Here is a 22,335-nt window from a genome sequence, read left to right on the forward strand (position 1 = left end):
TTTAAGACAAATATATACGATGTTTATGATAATGAAAAAATAATCTGTGCTTTACTACTTCATTGTAGAAAAATTACTTTGGATAACCAAAGTTTTTTCATTAATCATATGTTCTATAGTGCATAGATTTACTTGCACAAAATGTGTGAACTTATACAAAATCTTGCTAGAGAAAGATCTCATTATATGTAATTCTAATCGATAAATCTACTATGTTGTATTTCATCTGAAATAAATTTTGTGTATTAACCATACAGAAATAATTTAGGCTGGATTCAAAAACATTATTAAGTCCTCATTAAATCCTGTTTTGAACAATGGAAAATATATTTTTGAAAAGCAAAGTTTAAAGACTTTCTCAGTAGCACTCTGTCCTCTGTTTACTCTGTCTCTATACATTTCTCCACATCCTGGGGTTTACATCAGTTTGATTTTAAAAAAAAAAAAAAAAAAAAAAAAAAAAAAAAGTTTTGCACTGAGACTTATTTTGTTTACATTATATTGACAAAGAGGCCAATTTTCAAATCAAGTGTTTCAAAGCAAAACTATAAGATCACATGTAGCTACTTAAATCTATATTTAAGCTTACAGCTGTCTGCTTCTGTTCATTATCTGGATGTTGTAAGGGACTTTTTGGACTTTCTGTCTGTCTCAACATTGCTGCTTCACAAACACCACTTCCTGGCCTCAGCATCCTGTTGTTGTGGAGGAGTACATCTTGAAGGAGATGTATAGTCCCCGATGAAACCACGACATCAGCCCGAGGCAAAAACAACAGCAGCCTTGGCAGCACCCGTCAAGCTGCAACTGCATGCGAGACGGGTGGAGAGGAAACCACGGTGAGGAAGAAAGCATCACAGATCAGCTCCTCACCATCACGACCACCATGAACACCTGGGAATGTGTCCACGGAGGACCACAGGGCAGCACATACGACAACGAGCCCTGTGGAAATGGGCAGATAAATCGTGGGGACAGGGACTATAAAAGGACAGACTGCGTACTCCTCAGTGGGAAGCTTGTTGGGAGAAGCTTGTTGAAGGATGCTGTTCATTGGAGACTAACTAGGAGCCAGGAACGTGGAGCATCATCGAGCCGACAGAGCATCGCTGGATCCCTGGTCGTGGTGGTGGTAATTAGTTGTGCCTTTACCGTGTTCTTGCTTAGGGATTCCAACTTTTTCATTTCTTTTCCTCTCTGTCCTATCACTCTTATCAGTTATTATAGAAAATAAAGTTTCTAAGGTTATGCAGAATTTGACCTCTTTTGTGTCTTAATCTCGCTCTTGAGATCACTTAAGAATCCTCCCCAATATCAGATCGGGACAGATGTCCTGTTAAATATCTCATATTTGCAACTTAAGAAAAGACTTTAATAGCTACTTCTGGGGTTATAAGACAGAATCGAAGATAGTGTCCACATTCAGACTTACAGTGAGTAACATAGATGAACAATATTTATTTCTCCAGGAACTTTCAATCTTTGTAAGAAACTTTCCAGGCAGATCTAACTTCACAATGATTTTAGAAATTAAAGTATCACACTATCTTTAAAAGGTCATACATTCACACACAGATTTTAAACAAAAGGAATTGACTTAACAATGTTCTAAAAAAGAGGAAAATAAAATGTTAGAACATTTTGTTTACAAGATGCTTTTAAGAATATTTTCAAAGTCTCTATTCCTCATTGTAGCAAATGACCTTATCTAAAGGAATTATTTCAAATATGCCATCCTTCACTGTTATTCCAGAGTAGTTAACATAACCACACTATCTTCCCAGTTTCTTAGTCTTCCTACATGACTGCTTCTGTATCTCTGTCCTAAAACACATGCACTGACTCCTTATATTCAAAGGTCTCTTACTAGTATCATGACCACTATCAGTTAAAAAAAAAAAAAATAACACCTCCCACCCCAAAAAGCCTGTGGTTTTCACTTTGTAATTCATGTTTTCCCTGCATCATTGCTAAGAATTGTCCTTAAAAGAGATTAATGATTTTTTGTGACATCACTGGAAACTATTTAAGGAAGATAGCCATAAAGATTACATGAAGATTACAGACAAAGCTACTGTATAAATAAAATACCCATTTCTTGTTTTCTGTGACAAATCCTCCCATTCTTCTGACCTTAGATTTATTTACTTCAAATAAGGGAGCATTTCTATAGCACCTAAAACTGAAGTGACTGCTAGTACTTACAGGTCCCTTACCTTGTCTCTAGAACAGAAAAGGTATTTGTAGAAACAGCTGAAGGATCAGATGTATCCCTTCTCAAGGACATGTAAGAATATGTCCCCATGAACAACATATCTACAAGGATTTTAAAATTTTATTTTCTCCAGGAATAAATCATAGAGAAATGGATAGGGAAGATGTAGAGTTATGGCTATGCTTCTATTTGCAGCAACCATAGAGCTTGATCAGTACACATTGACCACAAAGGCTCTGTGTTATTCCTAGAACAATTCTGGATTTGGTCAGGGAATAGATAGAGTGATAAAACAGAGTTCTGGACCAAATTAATGACTTCTGGGAATTGCTATTGCGATAACTGGAACAATTTTGAAGCTTCTTAATGAAAAACTTAATGCACAATTTACCTTTCTTTCTTTTCCTAACCAGTGCAAACAAAGGTATAGAACAGCTGTGAAGGTAGCTCTAAAGGCATTTTAATTACATATATATTTCTCCAAGTTATACATATATTATAACCACACTTTGCAGGGAGCAGAAAGCCACTATATCAACAGTCACTACTATGTTTTTCAACACCACTGTCCTGTTTGCAGCATCAGGATGTCAGGTCTACATTCTGGCTGAGGCTTCTGTCATTAAAAACTACCTAGGTGAAGTGCTGATGCAAATTATGTTGTCCCTGATTAACTGTATGAGCTGATATCTGGAAGTATGACAGAGATGAGCACAGCAATCTGCATGGCTACATACTGACAGCTTGCTGAAAGTTTGGCCCTACAGCCCAAACCATGCTAGTAGCATTTTAGTAGTTAATCTGACTTTTCTAGTTTAGAACTAAAATGCAAGTAATCCTTAAAAGCAGCAAACTTAGTAAAGTAAAAACATGGAATAGTTATCTTTGCCCCATCAGAAATGGAAGATGACATTGCAAAACACACACAATTTCAGATTTTCAATTTAAGTAAAGATTTTGTGTAAATATACAGTACAACACTAGTGGAAGTAAAATGATCACATGTTAATAACTAATGAAACAAATTGCTTTTTAACATGTAAAAGGCATACATTTTCTTTATTTTGAAACATAACATTTATTATCTGGACAAGTTGTTCTTCAAGTTAAGTAACTTAACTAGACAAATATAATTTTTTACTTCATGATTTTGATGAAATTTGATGCTTGTTATTCCTTAAAGTTCGATTATGGAGAAGCTTAGAGTTTGTTCCAGAAGTGACAAAATCACACGCGCTTTTTTGCCTTTTATTTTTTTTTTTACATAGCCCTATAGAAGTCTATGAACTTTCTACTTGAAGGAATCTGCTGTCATTTCACAATGTGGTTAAACAATAAAACTAACACTTGGGACTTTTTTTGTTCAGATGAATTAAGTCCACTATGAACATCAGAAGAGTATTGTATTTCTTCAAGGGAGTGAAGTTGTAGAGGAAATAGAAGTGAAATAGCAGAACTCTGAAACCACAACATAAAGGTGTAAGATAATGTTTTGACATTTGCATGGATTTCATAAAATTGATCATTGCATGCATGTGTAGAACTCAAGATCAGAGGTGTACTTCAACTTTCCACCTCCTCCTCCAGTAAGGCAAGTGAAATTTCATACCTTTCCCTATCCATCCTCCACAGCTCACCCCAAAATTAAAAGATTTAAGAACTACATATTTTATGGGGTTTTCTGCAAATATTCAACATATTTTACAAACTCCTGCAATCAGATTTAAAATAACTTAACAAACCAGCCTGACGAATTAGTAGCAGCAAGAGTAGTAGCGTTGACATCAGGTCCTGGTATAGTGCTGTTAAGTGTGATAAAAATTAATTACATACAACCCCCCTGCACACACACAGGGTGGAACCATGTTCAACATTTCCCACTACAAAGTTACACTGAAAGTGATCTAAACATTGATTTTACTATCATTGCTTTTAATATTAGCTGATCTTAAGGTAAGATAAGTGTCTTCCATCAATTTTTTACTATAAGGTAACATAACAGCTTTTCTGTCTGTAAATAAAAAGGAATGACATTCTGTAATGCAGACCACAGTTCTACCATCTTTTCACTTCAAATTATTTTAGATTCAACTTGAACAAAAAACACAATAAAATTAAAAACCCACTGAGAACATTAATCAGGGATATGTACATCCTCTTGTCAGTTCTGGACTGGCTAAAAAGACCCCCAACTTTTGCAGATGTGAGCATCTTTAGGCATAAAACCATTACCCACAAAGAGCCAGAAAGAGTAACTACTATCATTAGTAAAATTTCTTATTTAATTTTTAATTAAAATTAAATCTTGAAGAGAATGAAAATTTTACCTTTATAAAGGAAGAAAGATCTTCAAATCACTTTATTCTGAACTGTAATACAAAGGCAGAAAAATCAAAACTTGCTACAATTATATTTTGAACAACCCAAAATAATTTTTTTTTTATTTTTAAATGTCTGCCAATCTCCTAAGCCGTTGGTAAACAGCCTCTATTGACAGCTGATCGTGAACACAAAGAAAGTCAAAAGGCTTTACAGAATGCTGCAGTAAGCTTGAATCATGTTTCTTCCCATCATAGAAAAATTTTGACCAGTTCTGATTAAATATAAAATAATTATTTGCTCTTTTACTTCTTGCTTATATCTGTTCTTCCACATTCTAAAAGCATGTTTACATATATATGCCCTAGCTCTGAAATAGAATTCCATTCATTAGAGAAAACTTATTGTACAGTTAGAAGTCAATCTAATAATCTAGACCATAAAACCCCCACACATATTAAGAAAGACTCAAAAGTACTGTGTAATACTTAAACTCAGTAAGTAGGTAACAATTCACTGTAGGTTGGAAATTTGAATTTTTAAAGTTTATATGGCAGAAAGACTGATGTTAAGTAGGATATATTTCATCTGAAACAAATCACACTGTCTTGTCAGACTCATTAAGCTGTACATTATTAAGGCTGTAGCTATTTATGCTTACCTGGCAATCTTCTAAGAGTGCCTGCAGTTCTGAAGGAGGGAAGGAAAAAAAAAGCAAGTAGTATACTATATCTGCAAAACATGTCACCAGTACAGATTTGCATAAACCTCCCACAGTTTCAGCCAATCTTTGGGAAATTAGGTGAACACCAAGGATGAAAAAATACCCTATCCCTCAAAACTTAGATATAGATAATGCATAAGATCCTAGATAAAGGCATACAACTGAAATAGATCTCTTCAGAAAGTTGTAGAAAAGCTTTGAGAATACTAACCCTTCTCCACAGAATTCTTACATATAAGGTAATTCATGCATTAAACTCCAGCATTCCCCCTTGCAAAGTAACTAAGTATTCAGTTCCTTTTTCGTGGTTCAGACTTTTAAAATGGTAGAACAGCAAGTGCCAAGGTTTTAAGATAGATGCAAGATTCCCCATAATATTTCATTGGATTTGGTTATATTTCTAACCCTAAATGAACTTATGTATATAAGCCTAAAATATTCCTAGATTTTCAGCATAAATTTCTGTATCATTCATTAAACCCAGCTATATATACTAAAACTCATTCCTTGTCTTTGTTAATTATTAATAATAGTTAACTGTTAATTACTGTAAGAGAAATAGAGCAACTAACACAGCATTAATGCTTCTCACCATCAATGATACCTAGAGGTTTGTACTTCACAAATGTCAAAATTTCACCAGAATAAAAAATTTTTCAGTTACTTAAACACTGGTTTGCACAGTAATCTACAAGCCATTAGCTATTCCACTGTATAAATGATTTTTTAATTTATTTATGCTTTCACAAAGAATTAAGTTATTACCTCTGATGTACTGTAATAATGCATATTACAATACAATTCAGAATACATCTAAGGAAATTTAATCCTTAAGAAAAGACTATTCTTAAGAAATTATAGTTAAAATATAACCATGTATCTCAATCGGTTAGAAATTATTTGGGTTGTTTGACATTTCTGTGAGGAGGAAAAACTGGTGTTTCAGGCAATCCTGTTTATTCTTTTCCTCAAAGTGGAATAAACCAAAGAGTAACAAGAACTATTCGGTTCACAGTTGCTGGTCTTTTTTTTTTTTTTTTTTTTTTTTTGTCTAGGAACTTCTCTCTGTATCCTCAGCTGCTAATGCCTCTTTTGTTCTCACCTTGTCAATCTTTCTTCAGTTCTGCCTGCTTAGGCTCTCAAATGCTACTGATTCCATGAGGTTAATACACAGTTCTCTACATTTGTATTCAGACTAAAATGCTTTCAGCCCTGTGATGCAGACAGTTTAACTCCTGACATGTCTTCTATCTGCTAGTGTTTCACACACCAGCTGTTACTGTTCTGACCATTTCATTTCAGTAATGGAGTTCATCTGCATCTACTGAAAGATTAGAATAATTGATTACTTACCTACAACAACACCATTTAAGTAGGTTATTCATTTTTCATCACAGTCATAACCGATTACTTTTGACATTGCACCACTCTTACAGTCACATTATTTTAATTAAACTAATTGATTATAAAGCCTATTAGAAGTGCTTCAGTGTTTAACATTCATTACAAAAAAGGCCAGACACTTCAATACCATCTCCTTCACAATATCATCTAGTTTTTATAAGATTGATTATCTTCTTTAAAACAAAACAAACAAAAAAAAAATCCAAACCCTCAAAACCCCACACAAATAGATGATGTTTCCAAATTTGCCTAGTTACAATTACCAGCCAATAAATAATGTATATAATAAATATAGTGACTCGTGTGTCTTCCATACTGGTTCTTTAGGTTGGTGATCAAGTCACCATTTTCCTTTTTGTTCAATGAATTAAACAGATTGAGCTCACGGTCTCTCACTGCAGGCATATTTTCCTGCTTATTCTTCCATTTTTTTATTTTCTATTTTTTCCAGGGATTCCCCTGCTTAAATAGTGGTTACTACTGCTAGCCTTCTAGCCAGAGCTCTGCATTACATACTCATCAAATTATCCACCCTAAGACTCTTAGAGTTTTCCTTTTCAAATCTGTTCCTTGAATAGCACTACCTCCAATCTAGAAGCATGAATTTGTTTCTTTGCATCATAACACCATATTTTCATTTCTTTAAATCCATAGGTTTTTCACCCTAGCTAAGAGTCTTAGGATCTTGTACGAACATATCTGCCTGAGAATGCATCTTTGTTTAGCCCATCTTGATCTTATATGCCTATGAAGTAGCTAGTTTCAGTTTACCAGCACACATACCCAGACAAGAAGTGAAATATGAATCAGCATGCACTTGAACTTCTACAACATACTGACAAGAATTGCATGACCCTAATAAAATTTAGGGTAAGTATATAAGTTTTACGTGTACAAAAATACATGATTACAATACAGAAGTACATACATATAGATGATATAATCTAATGAGGTATTGGTGAGAAAATTACACAGTGCTAAATTTTCCTTGAGAACATATTCCCATGCACACTTAATTTTCTTCAGAATAAGGAAAAAATCTGTAATAGTGCTTTGTCTAAATATAGATTGCATTACCAGAATTTTCACTTATGGTATGGTATAAAGATTCAAACAACTTGCTTTATTCAGCTATTTTTCAAATATGCTGCTTCATTCGCATTTAACTAGTCATCAATTTTCATAATAACTTCATAATCATTTGTTATGTAATAGTTTTGGCTACATAATGGATGTTTTCATTTCCTGAGTTTCTTTCCTTATGCATAAAAGTTATACAGGCTTTCATAACAGAAATTATTTCTTTATAGTGTCTTTTGTTAGAGCTGTCTGAATTTGTTTAATTACTGCCTCAAGGCTAAAGGGATATAAGAATCCCAGAAAATATAAAAATTACTTTTTGAATTGAATCTTATGATAATCATTAGGGTTTTTTCCTATATTGCCCAAGATTTGGAGCTTTGAAACTCTAATGTGCATTAAATTTAAGATTAGTTTGCTCTATAACTAAAAGTCAAAATGTTAATGGGGGCAGTGGGAATACAATTTAAATCTTTACGACTATCTAGTGCACAAAACAAAAATAAAACTGTGCAGGCATCCTGTTCTAGCTTCTTTAACACTGAAAATTATTTTGAAAACATGCTGTTGACTACTATGAATTCTATCCCCTGAGGTATATTATGAGGAATTGTATTCCCATGAAAGACCTTTGGATAGACAACACAAGCTATTGAAAACTAGTTTGTCATATTGGTAGCTGGTTTGCCCAAAGGGCAGCTAAATTTGCAACTCTGATAACACTCATAGCAAATGCCCCTCAAGATGAACACTGCTTCTCAAAAGAGTGTAATAAGACAAAGGAATAGGGTGTTCTGCATCCAGAAGCTCTGAGAAGAACCAAGCTTTGTTTTGTGAGGCACCTGCCTGCAGGTGTTTTTTTTCAGTTACACAGAAATAATCACAAAAAAATTGGCTCTGAACCTGAATTATATGGACTAAGAAAGAGGTATTTTATATGAGGAAATGCAGAGATACTGTAAATTTATCTGAAAAAAATAGAGATATTCAGTATGTAATAGAAGTTGTGCATATTAATGACTTCTATAAATTGAATATATTTTTAATTAATTTATTTATTTCTTATAATAATGATGAAGAAAGAAGTAGTAAGAGTTAATAATGCAATAGAAAAGATTAGTTTGAGACATAGGAAGTCATTCTGATGACAGAAAACTTTCCTGCTCTAACAGGTGGATATGTTGCCCACATTTGAACAGAAATCTAGAGTGTTATATGACAAACTGAGTAACTTTTAATCTTATTTTGTATGGAACTGTTTGAGTAGAGAACCATACTGATATTGTGCTTATTTGCAATGGGTAATTATATTTTAAAAACTTTTAAGGGTGTCATTCAACTGAAACTGGAACTACTGTTCAGTAGGCTACAGAATAATTACTCACATCAGTGAGAAGAATACAAAAAGGATTACTTCATGAGAGGTGTTAGAACATGTATTTTTGTCAAGACAGTTTTGCAAACATGCTGATGAGAAGATTTGAAACCATACATAAAATTGGAATAAAAGCATCCAGACACATCTGTGCACATCAAATTTATAGAGAGCAGAAGGAATTTTCAATTGAAATTATAGTAAAAAGTGCATGCTGCATAATACAAACATTCAGCTCAGATAAACTGTCTCAGGCTTTAAAGCCTGAAGTCAGCTATTCCCTTTCATAATGAACACATCCCCATTTGCCTTGCCTTACTCTCTGTTGCCTAGGATCTGAGGAAATAGATAGATGGAATGATAGATAAATAGATATATTTATGTACATATATTTATACATGAACACGTATACATTGTACATATACATATGTACATTTATATACTTATATTTGTATGTATGCATATCATATATAAAACTACATCATTATACATGTGTGTACATAGACACACATATTTTTATATACAGATACATCTATTTTCATTATTTTTAATAAAACATTAGTAAGAAGGTTAAGAGATCTTCCATTCCAAAACAGGGACTAGGAAGCAGGAATCTGAACACATGCAGAAAGAAACAAACAGGCATTCTATACAGCAGGAAATAATTAAAACTCTACTGATGTCTACACCATTTGTTTCTGAAAAAAATATTAATTTCTGTATTTCATTATTACTAATTATTAATAATTTCTAAGACTAACTAAAGGGACTTTTAAAAAATGTATGTCTTCTCTTTTTTAGACTTGAGATTGGCAATGACATAATTCTCCACCCCTCCTCTCTTCTTTCTTAGGTCAGTCATAAAATGCATTTATGATGCTCTGAATGTACTTCATAATTTATCTATCTTTTCATATTGCTTGCATTTAATAAGAAATAAACAACTTCCATCCAGAAACATATTTGCTATAGCAATCAGGTTTTGATTCAGACTCTTTCATAGTGTCCTCACTGACAACAACCATATCTGTTATTTAGTGGAACATATAAATACAATTGCAGAATTATGCAAACCATTATTCTAACAGTATTTCAAGGATAAGGAAAGCTGGGTAATTTTCCTATGATTTGACTGTGTGACCAGAGGAAAATAATCTTAAATTCTACTTTTTTTACTCACATATAGCCTAACTGAGAATAACAGGCTTGTTAAATTTTGAGTAAAACAGCAAAAAAATATGCTTGAAGGAAATGTTCCCAGAGAACAAAAACTATAAAGGTAGATATCAATTTCAAAACTTCATATTAAAACAAGTCATCTTAGCAAAAAGGTGGTCATATAACATCTTTTTAGATTTTTGCATTTAAGTCCAGGCATAAATTACTGGATTTAAACAAGTCAATGTGATCAATTACCTCAAATTTCCAACTCTGAATACTGTTAACTCAGATGTGGCACAAATAATTCACAGTGTTATAGCAGTCTGAAAAATCACAAGACATCACTGTGCCAACTATTACAGTAGCTATTGTTTACAGTCAGCTAGTCAGAAACATGTAAATTCTATGCCCAAATAATCTGCATGCACTAAGGCTTCATATGCTTACACAAAACTTCAAGGTGAGCAGTTATTTATCCTCAAGGTTACCTGGCTGGTATTTCAGAAGTAGCTATGGAAGAATGAAAGAGCACTTTAGGACTGCAGTGGAGAGAAAACCATGTTTGCTAGCACACGGACAAAAAAAAAAAAAAAAAGTTGCTAGTATAAAGAGCTCAGGATATCAGAAACTCAAGCTTTGAAATAATTTTTTGTAAACCACAATGACTGATTAGTCAATGACTGTCAGTACATACTGTATCTCTTGTTTTGGAGGAATCTAATGAATGTGTATAAATAATCACAACTTCTTTATGTACATTCTATTGTACACATTCTAGTACGTAAAATGTCCATTACCATTGCTCACTACCTCAGATTCATCCAATCCTCCCTTTACAGACACATTGATAAAGAACTATTCTCTTCTCTACCTCAATTTTGCTAATTATCAAGTCAAGCTCTGTAAGTTTTAAAACAGAATGTCAATTCACTTGATTACAATCAATCCCTTTTCTTGACCTGTTTCAAACTGAATTAACCTTTCTTGGAAAAACATAATCAGAATTCTACATAAGATTTCAAATGGCTTCTGAATGGATGTCATAGCCTTCTGAGAATAGTTGATTTGAAATAATAAAAGCCTTTGTGAAACACTAGTTTTCCTGTTTGTCTGAAATAATTGCAACAAAATTGGTTACCCTGTAAAATGTCTTTTTTCTTCCTTCTAAAAAACCCTAAAACAGTCAGGAAGAATTTGCATTGATTAACCTGTTCAATTGCTGCTTGCAAGCTGGCAAGTCTTGGGAATGTTTTATCAACCAAATCAGAAATGCAAAACGTTTGTTTCCTACCACTCAAGAGTTTACACTCTTGCCCTTGTAATTGTAATAACAGAATTGTTCTATTATTTATTGAGCACCTGACAGTCAGCTCAGATGGGCACTCAACATAAAGGAAACAGTAACATGTAATTTAAGACCTTTAGAACATTATGCAACACCAAGAACCAGATGGGATCCTAGTGTCAGGGCAATTCAAATATTTCAGTTTTCAGTCCTTTCTAATTCACTACGTATCTTAAAAAGGCTCATAATTCTTGTGATGTCTTATCTGTGAGGGAATGACCTGCATTTGTAATTTCACAAAATATAAGTCAAATTTATTGTTTAATCTATTGAAAGTTCTATTTCTAATACAATAAGAATAAATTTGGTAAATTAGTATACAATCCTGAGTCAAGCTGAGTAACAAAAACTAATAGAAGTTCAAGTATCTATATGTAAGAACTGCTTTTCAGGAAGCAGAGTTTCTCTTTTGTGAATGATGGTATGTGCACACATACTGATGAGAGAAAGCAACTTTTTGGCAATCAGAAGAAGGAGAAAGTGCAACTGCATCACTTATTGGAATACAGAAACTTGTGTCTGACTGCAAAGGGCAACAGATGAAAAGGGGAAAGCAAAGCCATGAAGGAAGATTGTTATGATGTAAGAGAATAAACGAATAGAGAGAACATGTAAACTGACTGAAGAAGTATTTAAAAAACTCCAGACCTTTAAAAAAAAAAAAAAAAAAAAAAAAAAAAAAAAAAAAGAGCTATCACTTGAGACATAACTAGGCTGGGCAGCACCCTGTAAACACACAACAAAAACTAAACCTGTATTGACAGAGAGGCAGATGACAAGACGTATTGATTCTTTTCCAACTGTAGTGCTTAAGATCTGTGAAGCAAAGAGTGATTGGAATGAGAAATAGATGCTGAAGCTAATTTACATGTCAGTAGACTTTTTCTTTCTTAACTATTCTACTGTGAACAGCTAATTGGCAGCCGCCTATTAATTGGCTAGTCAAAGCCAAAAGGCCAGCTGGCACAATTTTACGTCCCTCTCTCCCAGGGTTCATAGATGAATTCTGGGTAAGGTGTGAACAGTGTTTTACAGCAGCAATTAGTTTATTCCTGGGGCAAAGTACAAATAGAAGTGGGTATGTATGTACAGCAAGAAGCTTGTTTCCCATTCCACTGTGACTGAGAAAATGACAGCCAGCTGGCTGTGAGCCATATAGATAAAAAATACCAGCTGGCAAATGTCGGATTACTTTTTCCCACATGGCTAGAGGTATGTTGGATGACAAGATGATATGTTACTGAGTACTAAGCCATCTATTCCTTGATGATAATTTGACTCACTATTCACAAACTAGTTCATAACTGAAAGTGAGGCAGGTAGCAACCTTGTCATAGTGCAGAAATTATTTGGAAAGTCTGAACACACCATATTATCCAGAATTGTCATAATGGTGATACCAAACTGATGAGCTAACCACTTTCTTGAAGAGTACATGAAATCTCAGGTTTGTATTAAAATTCTGTCAATAATTCTCAAATACTGTGTCTTTAGTGGTGACTGGAAATTTTGGAACTTGTGCCTTCCTAAGACCTTTTAATAAATTATTAAGTTTAGATTAATTTTCTGTTCAATACAGTTCTGTCCTTCAGACACTTGGAGCATCAAATAACATAAACAAAAGAGAATTTATTACATCAGTGCAGAGGAAATAAGTAATTATAATTTTTTTTAATTATTAATTTCTAAACTGAAAATAGACAATCTAGAAACATCTCTGTCATGAAATTCCATACTAGAAATGAAAAAAAAATTAAATTATTTTATTTTATTTTATTTTATTTTATTTTATTTTATTTTTTATACAATTTAATACAGAAAATGAAACCTTTTTACTTTTTTCTCCTTCATTAGTTCTTCTGAAAAGAGATCTCATGGTTTTTGAGCTCAGCACTCAGGTAAATTCAACTGTGAATAAGTCAATTATGATTCTCAGCTACAAGGTTATTACTAAATTTTAATATTCGTCTGCAATATCATTAATTTAAGCTGGCCTGATGGCATTAAAAGAACGTCAAATAGACATGTCTGTCTTGCAGGCTTCAAGTATTTCATGCCAGTATTTATTTGGGATTATATTAGTGACAGCCCTTAAAGATCAGTGTACTTTTTGTATTACACATTGCACTTGCAATAGATGTAAAGTATTATATATTAGGACAGAAAATTAACTGAAGATATACTTTAGGAGGAATGTTAGAAACCTAATGAATGGTAATCTGAGGAAAATTTATCCTGGTTAGTATTAAAGATGACATATACTCAAAGAAGACATTGTGTACAGAATGGAAAGAAGCAGTAACTTTGGGAAAATATTACGAAAAAACCCTCAAGTTGTCGTCCAGTTCTACCAAACCTCATCAGAGAGATGTCATTCTATGATGCTTTATAGATATTTTACACCAACTTTTTCATGTATGACTAATTTACTTAAAACATGAAATAGTCCACATTTCATGTCCAATACTTATACATATAGTCCTCAAGAGTTAGGATTAATTAGATACCAAAAAAGTTTCATATTAATAAAGCCCAGATCTTCTACTGGTTAGCACATAACAAAGAACTGTCTGGAAATATTCAAAGCAGGATATATTCTCGTGTAGGGGGAGGCGCTCAGAAGATCTCAAGATGTACGGGAAAAACAGAGGCACATGAAAAGATCTCGTGATGCACGGAAAGAACAGGGAACTAAAGATCTCGCGATGTACAGAAAGGGGTATATAAAGCAATTGCACAGTTAATAAATCGAACAGATAGCATCCACCATATTGGTGTTTGTGCTTTCTTTCCCGCGAAGGTTAACCTCCTGCAAGGGTTAGCTGTGATATGAACGCCGCATTCCTGTGGCTTAGCAGATAGAAAAAAACAGCTAATGCCTTACCACACCATTCTCTGAAATGATAACACTTTATAGCTGTTTGATTACAATAATTTAAAGGGTATTGAAATCTTGTAGAATGAGATCTCAACGGTCTGGTAGATCTGACTTAGTAATGTATGCATATATTACTAAGTAGATATGAAGTAGAATGTGGCACACATGTAACATGTACATCCTGAAAATACCAGGTTTTCTAACTTCTGAACATTTTTTTTTCTCTGCTTATGTCTGAAGAGGCATTACCACTTTATCTCCAATACAGTATCTGTTTTATTTGTCTTCACTAAATAAATTAGGCTGTTTTGTTCTCTTTTCTCTGGGGTTTTCTATTTGTTTGCTTTTTATAAAACTAAAATATACTTAGCTTGATATTGTTTGTATTAGAGCCTAAGTAGAATGCATTAATTCAGCTTTTAAAGCAAGAAGATTTCATTAAAACATATTGCAAGATGTAACCATGAAATAAGGATTGCCCTACATCTTCCCTAGCTTTTTGTATTTTCCAGTTGTATTCTATATCTGCCTAACAACAGCTTCTTTTGAGAATCCTTGTTTCACAATTTACTGTTATTAACACACTAAATGTTGCCCTTGGCTAGTAATAATTTTGTGATTTGGCATGGTATGTACTTAGTGACATACTCAGAAATATATTTTTGCTTTTAACGTATTAAATAAAAAGTGGCATACTTTGGTTTGCTAGTCACATATGTTTCTAAAATACAAATTAAATTTTTAAAAAGGTACAATATATTAACTATAAATTACTGACTTGAAGATCTATTTATGTAATGGTTGGTGCATGATCACAGCATTTACTCTGTGCTATTGCACAGTTATTATACAACCCAAATTGCCATGACATAAAGCATGCCACAGAAGTCCCTTCTAAAAGAGACTTCAACTCATAACATCCAAGATTCATAAACAGCTATTGTGTCTCCTAAGATATCAACACAAAAGAATCAGCTGTTGTCCTGTATATATATGAAGGAAGTGAGACAGCATAGCACCTCTACTACAGAGAATATTACTTCCCTATAGATGTACAATCTGTAGGTTACCTTTTCGGTATTGTAGGAAATCTACAGGAATAAGTACATCACACAGAGATTCAGTGAAGGAAATATTGTGAAAGGCTGAGCTTGGGTAAAACTGTTTTATTCTTTGAACCATAATAATGAACATACTTAGGTAAAAACTAAACAAATAGCCATGCAAAGAACATGCACCTTATTATGATTTGAAAATGAAACCCACTTATATGAGTGAAAGCATTTTTACAAGATATTTCTGGACCCACAGAATGTAATAAACAAAAGACGTATGTCAAGCACAGAAGGTACTACTTTATCTTTGCTATCTAAATTCATAGTATTAGAAAGACAAGGTCTTGTTATTCTGCTTAATTCTTATGTATTTCAAAGATTCAACTTGTTTGGCACCATGTTGTTATTCAGCATTTTAGCTATTAATATAAAAATAAGAGAAAACACAGGCTACCCACAAACTGTGAATTAGAAGGCTTATCTCTGTCTTGGTAAAATGTAAAGGTAAAATATTTAATGTTAAGATGTAGATAAACTGAGTTCATTTAAGTTCAAAATAATACTGAGTATATCTGCTGAAAGGAATTATTTAAGGGGTAGCTAAAAACCAGATGTAAAACAATGATGTATATAGGAAGACTGACTGATAATTAGCAACATACTGAAAAAGCAGGATTTTTACTGAAAATAGCAGGTTTTTAGCACTGCAAGCCCAAGCACAGTAACTGGGCATGGGTATAAAATTGAAGTAAAAATTAAAAATAATAAATAAATAAATAAATAAATAAATAAATAAATAAATAAATAAAATTGTAGTTCTTTGACTTTGGCTTTTTTTGATGATTTCTTGAAGATTATCAACAGAATGCATGAACTACTGGTTGTCTGATGTTCACAAGTAAAAAAAAAAAAACCCACTTCAAGTATTTATTTTAATGTGTTTTTTGTTTTAAAAAAAAAAAATGGACTATATAATATTTTTAAAATTATTTCGGGGGAAATAAAGATTTCCTGCCACTAACTGGTGATGAGAAGGCACTTTGTGAAATTGTTTCACAGTTAAGGTTTAACTTTTCAGTTTATCATTAAAAGTGATCCCTTTTCACTCATAGAGCAATTTTTGGACATGCTAAAACCTTGCTCTCCAAACCCACTCTGTTTACTTCTCCTTTTACTTTCTTTATTTTAAGAATATTGTTATCCATAGAAATGGTTTACCAGTGATCAACAGATTTACTTTGCCCATAATGTTCAAAATCAAGGAGCCAAATTCATATTTCTTAATTTCTTTTTTAATAACTGCATAAAATTAATTTTGTTTTCTAATAGACTGTGTTCCAGTAAGGCTACATCAGGTTTTAATACCAATAACACACTTCATGCAGGAAATATGTTGTTTTAAACTAAAATCTGGAATTAAATCTAAATATGGAATTAAGCTAGACTATCTACAGCTATATCTGTGTAAATGTGCTTTATCACAGATTTTTCCATTAACAAATCAGTTAGCTTTTCCCAACAGAAATCTTCCACCTGCATGGCCTTTTTGACAGCATTGTTTCTGACAGACTACTACATTACATCTCGTGCTTCAGGCGGGTTCTCTTTAAACATATTACATCAGGCTGATTAGCTCATCTGCTTATCCCACTGAGACAGATAAGCACACTTAGAGCATTTAAAAAAAAAAAAAAAAATCAGAGAAGTATCTTTTGTGCATTCAAAATGTTGCCATGATAACCTTATACTAAATTTCTGAGGAATCAGAATTAAAACTGTAAGTAGAATCAGTTAGTACCATTAAACCTGTTGTGCTTGCAACATGTATTTTGTATGTAATTTTTACCTCATAAATTTTCTTTCTGTGTCCTCAAGAAAAACATGAACTGTCTTGTGATCTACTCCACTTATGTATGGAGGTCCTTAATAAAGATTTACAGTTTCTTTCTATTTTGAGATATAACACACTTTTAATGGATTTATATGTACTATCTTGATTTTTGTATCATTCTAATTTCTAGGTCAGTCCTTGTCTAGGGTGAGACATGTTAAATAAACTATTATTAACCAAACTTGAAAATTAATACTGTTTTATAATGTCTGTTTTCCATAAACAAATTCTAGTGTTGTGTCATTACTCTTCTACTAACCTTCACTTCCCTATTTAGTGATTTAATCACAGAATTGAGTCATAGAATGGCTCAGGTTATAAGGGACTTTAAAAGACCATCTATTCCCCCCCGCCACGCTCAAAGCCCCGTCCAGCCTGGCCTTGAACACTGCCAGGGAGGGGGCAGCCACAGCTTCTCTGAGCAACCTGTGCCAGTGCCTCACCACCCTCACAGGGAAGAATTTCTTCCTTATATCTAATCTACACCTACCTGCTTTCAGTTTAAAACTGTTACCCCTCATCCTATGACCACACTCCCTGATAAAGAGCCCCTCCCCATCTTTCCTGTAGGCTGCCTTTAAGTACTGAAAGGCCACTATAAGGTCTGACTGATTCATCATTTCTACTATTTTTCTCTGAGATCAATGAAGAGTTGACAATCCTACAAGAACTTAAGTTATCTGCTTGCCATTTTAAAAGATTGGCACGTTTATCTTTCTTCTAGCTTTGTGGAATTTCTCCAGAATTTTAAGACTTACTGAAAATAGATATTAACAGTCTAAGAAAGTTCTTTGTCAGATTTCTTAAAATTTTTGGATGAAAATTCCCTAAACACACTGCTCTCAAAAGTCTACTATCTTATCTGAAGGTGTTGTTACTTTGTTATATGGTTATTTTCCCCAAAAAGGGATCATAAATCTAACACTTTGAACTCTTCTTCATTATTATCAGTGGATTTACTGTTCACATATAACAAAGAATCAATACTATTGCTGGGTTTACTGTTGTTCCCAAGATACTTTGATTTTCTTCTTGCACTTGTTTTTCTACCACAGCTTCACTTTGTTCTCTTTTGCTTTCCTTACTAATTTTCTGACGAAAATATTGTTCATTTCCATATATTTTTGTGTGTATATGACTGTAAATGTATACATACATCTCAGTGGGTGTATATGAACAAAATACGAACGCAGAGGTGAAAACAGCTTTACTCTTGATTCTCCTCACAGGCTAATTTATTCTTTGGCTTTTTTGTTTGGTTGGTTGGTTTGGGGTTTTGGGTTTTTTTTCTGTGGTTTAGAAGCCCTTAGGGCCTTTTAGTCCAACAGGACCATTTCAGAACATTTGCTACTATAGATCTTCATTCAAAAAAATCAAATACATGGAAACTGGTTATGTGTCTCTGATTTTAAATAAACTTCATTGTGGACTGTACTTATGATGTTATGAACATAACATGTTCATTCAACTTATTACCTAAACCAAAACCAGAATATCTAAGACAAATTAGCCATCTTTCCTCAAGAAACACCTTATTTTTTTCTGTTCTTAGAAACATTTTTATCAACACAGAGACAAAGTTCTTCAGGGCAGTGTAGGAGAAAATGTGTTAGATGGAAGATACAGAGGAACATTGTAGTTCAGGAATTTAGTTTTCACAATATTAATCTGCGTTGTTGTTCATTCCTTCACATTTAATCAGTATTTTGTGCAAATAAATACTGAAATTTCACAATATTACATTTTCCTTCAACACATGTAAGACATTAAAGAGATAGTGGCTCTGTCAGTGGATATACTAAGGCTGAGAGACTGACAACACTGAAACCATGTAGGAGATAAGTGATGAAGTCACATGTTCTGCATCATAGTTTCTTTTACCTGAAAATGTAATTTAGTGGCAGATTTTCAGTGCTACAGAAGTGAAACAGTAGAGTGCTTTAGGTTGTCCTGGGCATGAGGGAAAAAGCAACAGGCTTTTGATGTTAACATGTGTTAATGTCATAAGAGAGATTTGGCTCATATAGTTAAGTCTCAGAGCACAGGAGCAGAGTCTTGCATATATAAAGAGGACAGGACATTAGCCAGTTTCTGAAATGTATACCTGAGAAGTTTGTGCATCGAGTTTTCTAAGTGTCCAAAACATTGTCAGTGTAGACTACTAAAAAAACCATATGCTTCAACTCTAGGATTTCTTATACCTGTATAAAACTATGATGTGTTTTCATAAACCTGGAAAGTAGTATTTTGTCTCAGTACATTGCAAATCATTATTTGGAAAAAAGCAAAAAAGCATTTTGTGGAAAAAAATAAATTCTGGATTAAAGTACTTTAAATGGATGTAAACACGAAATTATATTCACTTTTGAAATAACATGAACTAAGTGTAAGGAATGCTGAAAAATTCAGGATGTATTCCTGTTCAAGAATTCACTGAATCACTTGAGTATGCAGTAAATTAATGTACAGAAGATAAGTAATATTTATGCTTAAGCAAACTGGTTATGTGATTGGGTGATTGTGTAGAAGCTGTCAATTAGCTTTGTGAATAGCATTTAGGTGCAGGCAGGGAAACATCAGCAGCATGATTTTGGTCCTTTACTATAGCTGAAGGTACTGTGGTTTTAAGGATCATTGGTTTTACTAGATCTAAAGTTACTGGTGTTTATATTTGCCTGTAATGCCCATCAGCTTGATGGAACATTAATAATGTCACAGAGATAGCCCACAGCCAAAATCTCAGATACAAATGGATGGGAGTTTTGGCTTTGTTAGTTTATTTTTCATTGATTTAACCTGTTTGGCTCACCGTTTTAACTTTATGTCAAGATATTTCTTGCCAGCATTTAGTGGGCTGTCATTCTGACAAGTATGCATCTTGGGAGGAAGACACCCATTGAGGAAATCTTTCAAGATCATGTATTTAATAAGATTAAAAGTCCCAGCATATGAAATACATGACAGCACACTAGCAGTATGACTCCTTTTGCCCCAACCAGTTATGATTTCCACAGCCAGCTGCATCTTAACTAAGAAGATTTATCGAAGAGAGCATCTGATTACAGTATGTTTATATTAACATATTTTGATACATTATCATTTCACTTTGTCTTTTTTCCAGCTTTATATACGGGGCATGAGAGCTTTTAATGCCATAGCTTGTAAAGCCTCGTTCATAATGCTCAGCGGGTATCAGAAAGTACATACTATAAATGTCCTGAACCATCAAGCTAGAATGTCTGTGCACCGAGATAAGAAACTTTAACCAAAAAAAAAAAAAAAGATTATTGTCATAAGGAAATGTTGAGGCTGGAGAAAAATCAGTTAATTTTCTTGAGGAATCTTTGCAGAATGAGTGAGGAATGTACACAGTATAAGTATTTAAACAGTCTCTGGATTAACACCAATTGCAGATGGCCAACCTATGAACATAATTGTTTGCAAAAAATCTGAATTATTACAATACTTTGCATTTTTAAATTCATCAACTTTCTGTGAATGTCTATTTAATATCATTGATGCTAGGCATGAAAAAAAACTATCTGTCAATGATTTGACCTAGTCTCCTCTGCAAGGTACTTGTGTTTGTTTCTTTTTCCTTTGATGGTCAGAAGTAAAATCTTTATTTGATTTAATCTTAATCATTTGGAGAGTGAACCAGGAGTGGTGATCTATTATAAAACCATTTCAAAGGGTCTTGGTAGATAAATGACTTTCAGTAGCCCATAGACTAATTGATATATGTCAAAGGTGATGAAAGAAAGAAAGAAAGAAAGAAAGAAAGAAAGAAAAAAGAAAGAAAGAAAGAAAGAAAGAAAGAAAGAAAGAAAGAAAGAAAGAAAGAAAGAAAGAAAGAAAGAAAGAAAGAAAGAAAGAAAGAAAGGTGCAGTGATGAAATAGGACTAGAAAAGTACTATTGGAAGAAAACTATTTAATTCTTTCAGGTCATGATTTTATTTGTAACCACTATATAAGAAACAGAAGTCTTCTTACTCTATGAAAGAATATATATGAAGGCAGATGAATGACGGATACTCATCCAACTTCAATTTACAACAGTTCATACTTAGGTGTGAAAAGAATTAGTTACCTATAGGCACTTATTTTCACATGACCCCTAACAGTAAAACAATAAATATGTTTTTGTTTTATAGATAGCTATATATGCATACTTATTTCAGATAAAGCAAGAAGATAAATTGAGGAGTCAGAACTGTGCCTCTGCATATACTTAGTAGCCAGATTCTAGTCCATAGCTTAGAAAATGCATTGAACAGCACCAAATGGAACAGCAACCCTTGCACTGCATCTTTGTTTTCAAAACCACACAGTACATTGACCCTTGGCATTCAAGATGTCCAAGGCTTTTCATTAAAGAGAAGCTGGATTCAGTGAAAAATACTGTTTCATGAACTGAAACTTTTCAGAAACACATGGTAACTTTATATCTAGCCTGTAGGTAAGATTTCTTAACTCCCAGGATGTAAGGCCATGTCAGTGAATAAAAGCATGTAGTAACTGATAGTCTGTGGGTTAGAGTACTTCTCTGGAGTACTTAGTATTCCAATCATACACTACTATTGCAAGATTCCTCATTTTTGAAATCTGCATTCCCTAATTCACAGCAGAAACTTTCACAAAGTTTTAAATAGCTTTCTAGTCCTGGAATGTAATCTCATTATTAAAAATATTCAAAATAACATGTGCTTGGAGACATGCTTTCCTCTGGTCAATGTTACTAAGGCACAGACAAATCTTGGTCCACATCCAGGTCTACATGAAGAATAGAATGTTTTCACCACTGAGATAGATTAAGTAGATAAAGTTAAAACATTACTTTTAAAAAAGTATGTATATATTTTAAATTCAGTATTAAAAGTTTTGTATT

Source organism: Athene cunicularia (genome assembly GCF_003259725.1).
Source record: "Athene cunicularia isolate RWA chromosome Z unlocalized genomic scaffold, athCun1 chrZ_part2, whole genome shotgun sequence".
Taxonomy (NCBI): Eukaryota; Metazoa; Chordata; class Aves; order Strigiformes; family Strigidae; genus Athene; species Athene cunicularia.